Source organism: Nycticebus coucang, chromosome X (assembly GCF_027406575.1).
Source record: "Nycticebus coucang isolate mNycCou1 chromosome X, mNycCou1.pri, whole genome shotgun sequence".
NCBI lineage: Eukaryota > Metazoa > Chordata > Mammalia > Primates > Lorisidae > Nycticebus > Nycticebus coucang.
Window position 1 is genome coordinate 85,093,702 of NC_069804.1, and position 14,322 is coordinate 85,108,023.

General features: G+C 39.3%; 1 pseudogene across 1 annotated transcript; it reads right to left on the reverse strand.

Annotated features, from left to right (window-relative positions):
* Window positions 1-3,423: 3,423 nt before the first annotated feature.
* Window positions 3,424-5,361, reverse strand: LOC128578341 (trifunctional enzyme subunit beta, mitochondrial-like; annotated as a pseudogene). Its single transcript, XR_008377704.1, has one exon. The product of XR_008377704.1 is annotated as a trifunctional enzyme subunit beta, mitochondrial-like (transcript).
* Window positions 5,362-14,322: the final 8,961 nt, after the last annotated feature.

Genomic DNA, 14,322 nt, shown 5'->3' on the forward strand with positions numbered 1-14,322 from the left:
CAAATGGAAAAACATACCATGCTCATGGCTGGGAAGAATCAACATTGTTAAAATGTCCATACTACCTAAAGCAATATATAATTTCAATGCAATCCCTATTAAAGCTCCACTGTCGTACTTTAAAGATCTTGAAAAAACAATACTTTGTTTTATATGGAATCAGAAAAAACCTTGAATAGCCAAGACATTACTCAGAAATAAAAACAAAGCAGGAAGAATTGCGCTACCAGATCTCAGACTATACTACAAATCGGTAGTGATCAAAACAGCATGGTATTGGAACAAAAACAGAGAAGTAGATGTCTGGAACAGAATAGAGAACCAAGAGATGAATCCAGCTACTTACCATTATATAATCTTTGACAAGCCAATTAAAAACATTCAATGGGGAAAAGATTCCCTATTTAACAAATGGTGCTGGGTGAACTGGCTGGCAACCTGTAGAAGACTGAAACTGGACCCACACCTTTCACCATTAACTAAGATAGACTCTCACTGGATAAAAGATTTAAACTTAAGACATGAAACTATAAAAATACTAGAGGAGAGTGCAGGGAAAATCCTTGAAGAAATTGGTCTGGGCAAGTATTTTATGAGGAGGACCCCCCAGGCAATTGAAGTAGCTTCAAAAATACACTACTGGGACTTGGTCAATCTAAAAAGCTTGTGCACAGCCAAGAACACAGTAAGTAAAGCAAGCAAACAGCCCTCAGAATGGGAGAAGATATTTGCAGGTTATGTCTCCAACAAAGGTTTAATAACCAGAATCCACAGAGAACTAAAACACATTAGCAAGAATAGAACAAGGGATCCCATCGCAGGCTGGGCAAGGGATTTGAAGAGAAACTTCTCTGAAGAAGACAGGCGCGTAGCCTTCAGACATATGAAAAAATGCTCATCATCTTTAATCATCAGAGAAATGCAAATCAAAACTACTTTGAGATACCATCTAACTCCAGTGAGACTAGCCTATCTCACAAAATCCCAAGACCAGAGATGTTGGCGCGGATGTGGAGAAAAGGGAACACTTTTGCACTGCTGGTGGGAATGCAAATTAATACATTCCTTTTGGAAAGAGATATGGAGAACACTTAGAGATCTAAAAATAGATCTGCCATTCAATCCTGTAATCCCTCTACTGGGCATACCCAGTAGACCAAAAATCACATCATAACAAAGATATTTGTACCAGAATGTTTATTGCAGCCCAATTCATAATTGCAAAGCCATGGAAGAAGCCCAAGTGCCCATCAATCCACGAATGGATTAATAAATTGTGGTATATGTACACCATGGAATATTATGCAGCCTTAAAGAAAGATGGAGACTTTACCTCTTTCATGTTTACATGGATGGAGCTGGAACATATTCTTCTTAGTAAAGTATCTCAAGAATGGAAGAAAAAGTACCCAATGTACTCAGCCCAACTTCAGGTAAGGTCCACTAAAAACTTAAAAATCCACTAAATCTGTAAACCAGTTTTCATCATCAAGTTCTGGCACAAATTTGGCTTGTGATACTATAAATGACTTGATAACATGTTTCAAATCATAAAATCATTTAACATTTTGCATTGACTTAACCATCTTACTTCTTAAAAGTAAATGATGTTGCACAGTCAACATCAGTACATTGTTTTTTAAAGTTCGTCCAACTTGGGGGGCAGAGCATGATCACAGACCAGAAGGATTGTTTGCCTGAGCAATCCTAGTATGACTGGGGAAAAAAGGAGAGCCCAGCCTTATTTGGTGTGGGGACCTTACCTGAAGTTGTAGCTCAGGGAGCACAGTGAGGTGGTGGTGAGCAGGAGGCAGAGTATGATCTGGAGTAGTGGATGTCTGAGTCAGTAGGCAAGTGACTGGGAGCTGGCAGGAATAGTGGGCCCCCACGTAGAGATCCAGGGATGGGAGGAAGCCTTTCTGCAGTTTTTGGTTTTTGGTTTTCAAGGGAAGCCCTGCCTTGAGTGGAAAGCTTGGAAGAGTGGGCAGACTGTAACAGTATACAGCAACCAGATTTTAATACTGGGTGGAGTGACTTTACCATTGGTTTTGTGGCTGATGAGGCAAGTCCCAGCTGCCAGGGACTGCCACAGTGGGAAGGTCATGAGAAGGTTGTGAGGGTGGGCCTAAAGCATGGCCATCTCTGTTCTGCCTACCTGGATCAGAATTCCACTCTTGGGGCAGGCAGAGTGGCTCCTGCATCCCCCAGGAACTGTTGCCAAGAGGAGCTGTGAGATCTGCCTCTGAAGGATTCTGGAGAGCTTTAAGATCTCAACTTGGTGGGGACTGAATGCTAAGGAAACAATCAGATGATCACTGAGAGCAGCTAAATTAGGAACCAGGGCCATGCCTGGAAACAAGAGAGAGGTTGCCACCTGTGCTCTCTGTCATCTAAAAGCACAGTGCCACCTGGTGTACTGGCAATATATAGCAGCATATGTATATTTCTATTAAAGTGGTCCTGTCCACTATACATATACATATATATAATGAAATAATTGAAAAATACATAAATATGTATTTTTTGAATTATTTTTTCTTTTCATTGTTGCTAAGTTTTCTGCTGTTTCTGACTATTAGAGCTTTATTTGTTGTGTTGTGTTGTGTTGTGTTGTGTTTTTGTTTTGTTTGGTTGGTTCTATTTTTATCTTCCATTTTTACTTTCATCAAGAGCAAGGGCTCTTGTATTTTTGGTTATGGTATTTCAGGCTCATTTATTTCCTCTATTTTTCTCCACTCCTTTCTCTCTTTTGATAGATACTACTCTAGTTTTCTCATTTTTCCCATATAAATTTCTCATACAACATCTAAGATATCCCTTCTTTTTTGGTCTTTCTTCTTTCTTTCCTTCTTCATCTTCCCACTCTCTCCTTTATTTGATTTAACTCTATGTATAATTTTCTTCATCCATTCTTATCATATTATTATTATTATTTTCTTTTTTCTCTAAGTGCTGGGGTGGCATGGCTTTGGGTTAGCTGAAAGGTCACAGCAACAGTCTGGCTCAAGGAGACCAAGAGATCATGGTCTAGGGAGCCCTTTACCTTTGGATCTGGGAAGACAGTATTAGCAAGTCCACACTGCAGAATTTTTTCATTGTCTTTTTCATTTTTATTTATTTTATCATTCTTTTTTTGGTTTGTTTGTTTGTTTTTGCCCTTTCCTTTCTCTTCCTATTTTTGGCAGAGTTAGAGTCTGGCTTTGCTCAGGCTGGTAAGGAGCTTCAGGACCCCACTTGGCCCAGCCCCTCAAAAACCTTTAGTTACAGGCATGGCCTTAGCACTGTGCTAATCAATACCATTTCTCCTATCACTCTCGTTTTCTCTTCCTGTCCTCCATATCTCCTGTTCTTCAATTATTTTCTTTCATTCCCTTCCTTTTTTCTTTTCTTTTTTTTCCCCAATACATCTCCACTTTATTGAGGTTGACCACCATGATATTTATGTATCTAAACATGTAGTATAGATTTCAGTGACATTTAGATTCTGAATAATTTTTCCTTAATTGTTAATTTAGGCACATTGGTTTGTATCTTATGGAAAACACTGATCTTTACAACACAGATAGGAACAGGTGTAATATGCAAAAGTTACAAAGATGATTCCAAATCTCAGCTAATCTCTTTCCTAACTGCAACCACTCATTTAGTGTTTACTGATAATAGAGACCAAAACCAACTATTACACATATCTGTATGAGATTCTGGTGACTTAGAAATTCCTGAAAGAGCAGAAATCTATGATTATTGAAAAGCTTAGAATACTGGTAAGGCTTAATTTGCAAAGTATTCAACAGAAGGCTACAGAACTGTTTTTCTAAGAGGAGCTAGGAACTACAGATGTCATTTAGTAATGCATTGAAATGGCATTGCCTAGTATGAGTGTTGCACAGAAACTTCAGGTCACCTCTTCTGGATCCATTATTTTGGATAAGCCTCCACTATCATAGCATGGCCCTGCCCTCCGGCTGCACAGGCAGCCACTAAGGCATACTGGCCTCCTTCCTTCCGTAATCTGTTGGCAGATGCCATGACCAACTGACAGCCAGTGGCTCCAAATGGGTTTCCCAGGGACAAAGATCCACCCCAATTATTGAACTTCTCCAAAGGAGGCAATCCAACCTTGTTTTTTCTACCCATGTAGTTTTGTGCAAACCAATCAGAATCCATGGCTTTAAAATTAGCCAAAATTTGACCTGAGAAAGCTTCATGAAATTCAAAAACATCAATATCATTCATGGTTAGTCCTGCCTTTTCTAGAACTTTGGGAGTAGCATATGTTGGTCCAAGTAAAAGTTGATCTTTTGGATCCTGAGATACATACACAAAATCCCTCAAATAAGCCTTCGGTTTATAGCCCATGGCCAGAGCTTTTTCCTCTGCCATAATCAGCATTGCAGATGCCCCATCAGTCAGGAAAGAAGAATTTGCACCTGTCACGGTGCCATAGGGCTTGATGAATGCAGGTTTTAATTTGGCCATCTGCTCCAGTGAGGAAGGACGGATGCCGTTGTCTTTGGTAACTGTATCTTTTCCTGGCACTCTGACAAGTATAATATCAGAAAGGAGTCCTTCACCTTGTGCCTTCTTGGCCAGACTGTGAGAGCGCAGTGCATATTCATCCTGTTCCAGGCGAGAAACAGCAAAGGCAGCAGCCAGTTGGTCTGCAGAGTGGCCCATGGTCTCACTGGTAGAGAATTCAGGCACTGCAGGGAGCTCAGGTGAGAGAAAATTCAGTCTGAATTTAGAGATTAAAGACAGTCGCTGGCCCAGAGTCTTGGCCTTATTGAGATCAAGCATCATTTTCCTCATTTTCCTTGAATGATGAATAGGGACATCAGACATTAACTCTACACCACCTGCCACAATCACATCACACTGGCCAGAAGCAATCAAGCCAACACCTGTGGTCATGGCTTGGTTGGCAGAGATACAAGCCATGGTTACAGTGTGAGCGGGAGTCTTGTCAGAGAAGCCAGCTCCGAGGGCACCCTCTCTAGCTATGTTGCTTGTTTTCACTTCTTGAATAACTGTGCCAAAGATGATATAATCAACAATTTCCTTTGGGACACTGGTCTGCTGCAACAGCCCTGTTAGAGCTACTCTAGCCAAATCATGTGGCATCAGGTCTTTGTACGAAGTGCCTGACAGCAAAAATGGAGTCCGGACACCGTCCACCACCACTATATTCCTTACATTGGGTTTGGCTAAGGTCTTCTTTGATTTCGTCTGGCCAGCTGGGGCAGCTCAAAGCCGGGAGGAACAGCTCGGACCTGTTACAGGAAATCTGAGGGTCCATTTTGATGCAATAGGAAGATTTTTTAAAGTGTAAGTCAAGATAGTAGTCATTCTGAAATCATTTCACCTTAGCTCATGCCCGCTCTTGCTCCCACTCTGGGAAAGGTTCAGCCTCCTCCCTTCCTTTTCTCTTTGTTTTTCTTTTTGTCTTCTTTTTTTTTCATTTTTATTTGCCTCCTGTTTTTTCCCTGCTCACTCTTTTCCATTTTCATTCATTTGGCCTTATACCAAGAGGCCACTTTTAACACCTAAGCTCTGAGACAAGGTAATTTAAAGCAAAGGAGGAAGCAAGAAGAAAAAAGGAGGGTACAGAGGTGAACAAGAAGAAGGCATACATGAAGAGGAAGCAATAGAAAAATCTGGGCAACATGAAAAACCAAAACAGAGCAACGCCCCCTAGGGATCATAAAACAGCTACTACAGAAGACTCCACTTATACTTTATTGATTTAACAGAAAGGGAATTTAACATATGGATGATAAAGACAATAAAGGGAATGGATGAGAAAATGAACAGACAAAAGCAAAACATGGACAAGAGAACATAGAACATAGAACATAGAAGGATATGGCAGAGCTTAAGAAAATGAAGGAGACAATCAGGGATGTAAAGATGCAGTAGAAAGTATCAAAAACAGGTTAGATTATGGAGAAGAAAGAACCTCAAAGTGAGAGGATAAAGTTTTCTAGTTAACCCAGGTTGTTAAAAAGGAGCGAAAAAGGCAGAAAAGAAGAGAGAGAGAGAGAAAAAAATTGTTACTTAGAGAACTAAAAGACTTCATGAAGCCTTCCAGCATAGGAATAATAGGGATTGCTGAAGGGGAAGAAGATTGTCCCAAAGGAATGGAAGTCCTACTGGAGAATATTATAAATGAAAACTTCCCAAGTTTTACTAAAGATCCCGACACACTCCTTTCAGATGGATATCAAATGCCGGGTCATCTGAACTCAAACAAAGCTTCTCCAAGACACATTGTGATGAACCTGTCCAAAGTTAAGATGAAAGAGAAAATTCTGCAAGCAGCCAGGAGTAAGTGCTAACTGACCTACAGGAGCAGAGCCATTAGGATGACAGCAGAGTTTTCAACTGGCACTTTCCAAGCCAGATGACCATGGTAATCCACCTTCAACATTATTAAACAAAACAGTTTTCAGCCTAGAATTCTGTACCTGCTAAATGATAGCTTCAAAATTGGTGGAGAAATAAAATCTTTTGCGGATGTGCAAACACTGAGGAAATTTGCCACAAGACCAGATCTACAGGAAATACTTAGACCTATTCTCAGTATTGACCATCAGAATGGATGGTCAGAAAAGTAAATACCCAGAAGCTAAAAGTCAAACCTTAGCTTCCACAATGGTGCAAAGGATAAAACTACACAATGGACTTTCACAAAATAAGATGAATAGATTTTCATATTTATCATTTCATTCAATAAATGTCAAGGGATTGAATTCCCAGCTGAAGAGGCACAGGCTGGTTGATTGGATGAAAAAAGCACAAGCCATCCATAGGTTGTCTCCAGGAGACATACCTAGCCTTGAAGGACAAATCAAGACTCAGGGTTAAGGGGTGGAAAACAGTATTTTATGCAAATAGAAATAAGAAGGAGGGGTCACAATCTTATTTTCACATAAAAGTGGATTTAGAGCAGCTAATGTCAAGAAAGTCAGAGGTTTTCAAGGGAATAATACAAGAAGAAGACATTTCAATTTTAAATATTTATGCACCTATCTTAAATGCTCCCAGATTTATGATACAGACCTTGATTTCTTGAGCAATATGGTATCCCATAACAGCATAATAGCTGGGGACATTAACACCCCACTGACAGAATTAGACAGCTCTTTTAAACAGAAATCAAACAAAGGTACAAAGGACTTAATGTAACCCTAGAACAAATGGGATTAATATATTAATATACAGAAAACACCATCCCAAAGATAAAGAATATACATTTTTCTTGTCAGCCCATGGAACATACTCCAAAATAGATCATGTCTTAGTATATAAATCAAACCTCAGCAAAATTAAAAGAATAGAAATTATACCTTGTATCTTCTCAGACCACAAAGCAATAAAGGTGGAACTCAACTCCAAGAAAAATGTTCATCCCAACACAAAGAAATGGAAATTAAACAACCTTATGCTGAATGACAATTGTGTTCAGGGAGAGATAAAGGAATAAACTGCTAAATTCCTCAAACACAACAACAATGAATTCATAAGTTACCAAAACTTGTGGGATACAACAAAAACAGTCTTTAGAGGAAAATTAATTTCATTAGATACCTAGATTTGAAAAGCAGAAAGAGAAAGCATCAACAAACTCACTAACCATCTTATGGAAATGGAAAAATAAGAACAATATAATCTGAAACCCAGGAGAAGAAAAGAAATAACCAAAATTAAATTAGAGATTAATGAAATTTAAACAAAAGAATCATTTAGAAAATTAACAAAACAAAAAGTTGGATTTTGGAAATAAATAAATAAAATCAATAAACCTTTGACCAGAATAACTGGAAACAGAAGTAAAATCTCTAATAATTTCAATAAGAAACGGTAAAGGGGAATTAACAACAGATGCCACAGAGATACAAGAGATTATCGCTGAATACTATAAGAAACTCTATGCCCAGAAATTTGATAATGTGGAGGAAATGGATCAATACCTATAATCACCTCTACTCCCTAGACTTAACCAAGAAGAAAGAGATCTCCTGAACAGACCAATTTAAAGCACTGAGATTGAAGAAACAATAAAAAAATCTCCCAATAAAAAAGTGCCCTGTTCCAGATGGCTTCACACCAGAATCCTATCAAACCTTCAAATAAAAACTTATACCCATATTGCAGAGATTATTCCAAAAAACTGAGAAGGAAGGAATCTTCCCCAACACATTCTATGAAGCAAACATCACCATGATACCCAAACCAGGAAAAGACACAACTACAAAGGAAAATTTCAGACCAATTTCACTAATGAATATTGATGCAAAAATTCTTAATAAAATGCTAGCCAATAGATTACAGATACACCTTAAAAAGTATACATCATGATGAAGTAGGCTTTATCCCAGGATGGAAGGCTGGTTTCACATACTAAAGTCCATAAATATAATTCACCATATAAACAGAAGCAAATGCAAAGACCATATGATCCTCTCACCAGATGCAGAAAAATCATTTGATAAAATTCAGAATCATTTTCTAATTAGAACATTTAAGGTTATACACATAGGTGGTACATTTCTTAAAATGATCTAAGCCATCTATGAGAAACTGACAGCTAATCTTATACTGAATACAGTAAAACTGAAAGCTTTTCCACATAGAACTGGAACCAGACAAGGTTGTCCTCTATTGCCACTACTACTCAACACAGTGCTGTAAGTTCTAGCCAATACAATCAGGCAAGAGAATGAAATAAAGGGCACCCAAATGGGAACAGAGGAGGTCAAACTCTTACTCTGTGCCAATGATACGATCTTATACTTAGAGAACCCCAAAGACTCAACCACAAGACTCCTGGAAGTGATTAAGAAATACAGTAATTTCTCAGGATATAAAATCAATGTCCACAAATCAGTAGCCTTTGCATATGCCAATAATAGCCAAGATGAGAATCTAAATAAGGACACAATTTCCTTCACAGTAGCTTCAGTGAAAGTGAAATACCTAGGAAAATACCTAGCCAAAGAGGTGAAGGACTTCTATAAAGACAATTACGAACCCCTAAGAAAAGAAATAGCAGAAAATATTAACAAATGGAAGAACATGCCATGCTCCTGTCTGGGAAGAATCAACACTGTTAAAATGTCAATACTTGCTAGAGCAATATACAGATTCAATGCAATCCCCATTCAAATATCAACATCATACTTTCAAGATTTGGAAAAAATAGTACTTTGTTTTGTATGGAACCAGAAAAAGCCCCATATAGCCAAGCCAATTCTTAGTAATAAACCCAGAGCCAGGACATCACCCTCAGACTTTAGGTTAAACTACAAGGCCATAGTGATAAAAAGTATGATATTGGCACAAAAATAGAGACGTAGACATTTGTAACCAAATAGAAAACCATGATATGAAACTAACACAGTCACTTGATTTTTGATAAACCAAACAAGAACATACACTGGGGAAAAAAAAACCCTATTCAATAAATGGTACTGGTAGAAATGGATAACCACATGTAAAAGACTGAAACTGGGCCTGCATTTTCACCACTTACAAAAATTGATTCAGGACGGATAAAAGATTTAAATCTAAGAAATAAAAATTGTTGAATCAAGTGTGGGGAAAATACTTGAAGATATTATCCTGGGAGCAGATTTTATGAGAAGACTTCCATGGCAATTGTAATAGCAACAAAAATAAATATAGGGGAATTAATTAAACTGAAAAGCTTCTTCACAGCTAAGGAGACAACAATCCAGGCAAATAGACAACCCTCAGGATGGGAAAAGATATTTGCATATTATGAACCAGACAAAACCTTGATAACTAGGATCTACACAGAACTTAATTTAATCAACAACCCCTACCCCCGTGTCCCAGGAATCCCATATATCACTGGGCAAGAGACATGAATAGAACCTTCTCTAAAGAAGACAGACAAATGGCTAACAAACATATGAAAAGGTGCTCATTATTCCTAATCATCAGAGAAATGCAAATCAAATGTACCTAACCCCAGTGAGAATGCCCCACATCACGAAGTCTCAAAGCTGCAGATGATGATGTGGATATGGAGAGAACACTTTTACACTGCTGGTGGGACTGCAAACTAATACATCCCTCTTGGAAGGAAGTATGGAGAATCCTCAAACAACTCAAATTAGACCTCCCATTTGATCCTGCAATCCCATTACTGGGCATCTACCCAGAAGAAAAAAATTCACTTTATCACAAGGATATTTGCACTGGACTGTACATCACAGCTCAATTTACAATTGCAGAAATGTGGAAACAACCTAAATGCCCACAACTGAGGAATGGATTAACAAACTGTGGTAAATGTAAACCATGGAATATTATTTAGCTATTAAAAGAGATGGAAAATTTAAATCTTTTGTATAAACTGGATTGAGGTGGAACTCATTCTTCTTAATAAAGCATCACAAGAATGGAGAAGCAAGAATCCAATGTACTCAATTCTAGTATGAAGGCAGTAGATAACCTAATTCATGGTGGGGGTAGGGGAATGAGGGTTTGGGTAGAAGGGAGGGGGGAAATTTTGGGGGGTCACAGTGTATGGCACAACTTTTGGGGGTGGGATAAAATTGTAAGAAGAACTTTACCTAACAAATGTAATCAATGTAACTTAATTCTTTTTACCATCAATGAATCCCAAGCTATGTTAACTAGCTTGTTGTAAGTATTTCAGATTGTATATAAATCCAGTACATTGTACCCCATAAATTCATTGATGTACACAGCTATGATTTAATAAAAATAAAAAGAAGAATAGTATCTGACCTCCCATAAGAAACCATGGAGGCCAGAGGTCAGTGGAATGATGTTCAAAGTGTTTAAGGAAAAAAAGAGCTTGCCAACAAAGAATTCTACCTTTCAAAACTGAAAATGAAATTAAGGCTTTCCTAATTAAACACAGACTATGAGAATTCATTGCTAGAAGACTTGCCTGACAAGAAATTTTAAAGGACGCTCTCAGGTTGAAAAGACATGACACCAGATAGTAACTTGAATCCATTTGAAGAAATAAAGGACATAGGTATAATTACATAGGTCAATAATATATTAGAACTACTATAAGTTGATCATTTAAGAGACTGTAAGATAGTGGTCAACATGTTGAGGTGGTAGATATAAGGAACCATAGCTGTTATACTGCTACATAACATGTTGTGCATGCCTGGTCTAAGAAAATTAGATCAACTTCAGGAGATGGTCAATGTAGGCAGGTGGTCAACTATAGAGGTTTTACTGTATAACAGAACAAATATATTTATTATTCTTTCCTCTTAATTGACTTTTAAGACACTGAATAAAAAATTAAAAACTATATTTTGTGGTATACTACATATAAAATGTAGTTTCAATAAAAACATTAATAACGGGAGGAGATTAAAGATGGCGGCCGACTAACAGGTTCCCTGCAACTGGGAACAGTGAGTCTGCAGAGACAAGACTCCAGGAATCTCTGGCCAGTGTGATCTGCCTATAATCATCCATTTGAGGATACAGGGAGCCAGAAAGGGACTTCTGGACCCCAAGAGGAGGACAAAAACAGTGGAAAACTGGCAAGTGGTTGCGTGTGTTCGATTGACCTAATCACGCCAGCAACCATAAGTACAATCAGCAGTGTGAACGCAAACAGGAAAGGCCTTACCTGTGAACTGTTTCGGTGTTCTTGGACTTGGCACTCAGTTGAACTGCCTTGGGGAGAGCTTGAGCAGGAGTGTGGAGAACTTTGGGTATTGTCCAGGGCCCCAGACTGAGCCACTGAGCTGGGCACAGGAAGCCATTGTGAAAGAACTGCTCCAGAAAGCTCTGCCCTCAGGGTCTCAGAGCAAGGATTGGGCAGGTCAAAGTAACCTACTGACTGAGCAGCCTAAAGGCGGGGGCTGAGCTGCCTTACAGCCTTAATCCTTAGGGGCAGAGTGAGACGGTTTTGGCACACTGGAGCCTTGGGCTGTTGCCCTGGGTAGAGTGCCGTGACGTCACAGCTCATAGCAACCTCAAACTCCTGGGCTTGGTGCCGCCCAGACCTCCATAAGAGCTGTGCAGCGACCCCCGACTGGTGACCCACACCCACCGGGCCTCCGCATTCCCTGACCAGGAACTGCGGGAGCCATGCAACCCTGCGTCCTCCCTCCTGTGTCCTCCCAGCTTCCACACTAGCCCGTTCATCTGGACAGGGACTCTGGTAGCTGCATGCCCTCTGGAGCCCTCCTTGCCTCTGTGCAGAGCTCTTCTCCTGGCCAGAGACTGCTGGAGCCTTGGGCTCTCTGTGCAAAAGTCACTGGGCGCCTGGCACTCCCAGAACCATGCGCACCACCCCCAGCCCTGTTGCTGTATCTGGGTGTGTCACAAACCAGAGATGCTTCCACAACCAGAACTCCCTAGCTAGAGCAGACCGAGAGGAACTACACAGGGTCAATCCCTACAAAGATCCAGCAACAATAGAGTGATCCCACTGGGGTCTAATCTTGGAGAGACACCTTCCCAACTCTGAGGACAGCCAGAGGCAATGGTGAAAAACAATCATGAGGCGAAATCAACAGAAAACCTCTGGAAATATGAATAATCAGAGTAGATCAACTCCCCCAAGGATCAATGGGGCAGAAACAGCACAAGACCCCATGCACAAACAAATAGCTGAGATGTCAGAAATTGAATTCAGGATCTGGATAGCAAATAAGATCAAATTAGAATTCCAAAAGTTATCTCAATAATTCAATGGATTCAAAGACCAAATGACCCTAGAATTCAACACATTGAGACAAGAAGTTGCATCCCTCAAAGAGCTGAGAAACACAGTAGAATCCCTCAGTAACAGAATGGAGCAAGCAGAAGAAAGGATTTCTGACATTGAAGACAAAGCTTTCGAACACTCCCAAGCCCTCAAAGAAGAAGAGAAATGGAGAGCAAAAACAGACCACTCTCTCAGAGAGCTCTTGGATAATTTGAAGAAAACCAATATCCGTCTTATAGGGATCCCTGAAAGTGACGAACTGGCTTCACAAGGCACAGAGTCTCTTCTCCATGAGATTATGAAAGAGAACTTTCCAGACATGCCAAGAGATTCCGAATTTCAGATAGCAGACAGCTTCAGAACTCCAGCATGACTCAACCCAAATAAGACATCCCCCAGACACATCATAATCAATTTCACTAAAGTTAATATGAAGGAGAAAATTCTGAAAGCTGCCAGATGAAAGAAAACCATTACCTACAAGGCGAAAAATATCAGAATAACTGCAGATCTCTCTACTGAAAACTTTCAAGCTAGAAGAGGATGGTCATCAACTTTTAATCTCCTAAAACAAAATAACTTTCTACCCAGGATCCTGTACCGAGCTAAACTGAGCTTCATTTATGATGGAGAAATTAAATACTTCAACGACATTCACATGTTGAAGAAATTTGCCACAAGTAAACCAGCTCTCCAGGACATTCTTAGACCTATCCTCCATAAAGACCAGCGTAATTCTCCACCACAAAAGTAAACCCACCCAAAAAATTTTTGATCAAATTCCAACTTCCACAGTCACAAAAGGATTAAAAATGTCCACCGTTCTCTCGAAAGGCTTATCAATATTCTCAATTAATGTGAATGGTTTAAATTGTCCTCTAAAGAGGCATAGGTTGGTGGACTGGATACAAAAACTCAAGCCAGATATCTGCTGCATCCAAGAATCGCATCTTACATTAAAAGACAGATATAGACTCAAGGTGAAGGGATGGTCATCTATATTCCAGGCAAATGGAAAGCAGAAAAAAGCAGCTGTTGCAATCCTGTTCGCAGATGCAATAGGGTTTAAACCAACCAAAATAATTAAGGATAAGGATGGACACTTCATATTTGTTAAAGGTAATACTCAATATGATGAGATCTCAATTATTAATATTTATGCACCCAACCACAATGCACCTCAATTTATAAGAGAAACTCTAACAAACATGAGCAACTCAATTTCCTCCACTGCCATAGTAGTTGGAGATTTTAACACCCCTTTAGCAGTCCTGGATAGATCCTCTATAAAGAAGCTCAGCAAAGAAATTTTAGATTTAAACTCAACCATTCAACATCTGGACTAAACAGACATCTACAGAACATTTCATCCCCCAAAAACTGCATACACATTCTTCTCATCAGCCCATGGAACATACTCCAAAATCGACCACATCCTAGGCCACAAATCTAACCTCAGAAAATTAAAAAAAAATGGAAATTATTCCTTGCATCTTCTCAGACCATCATGGAATGAAAGTTGAACTAAATAACAACAGGAACCTGCATACCCATACGAAAACATGTAAGCTAAACAACCTTAT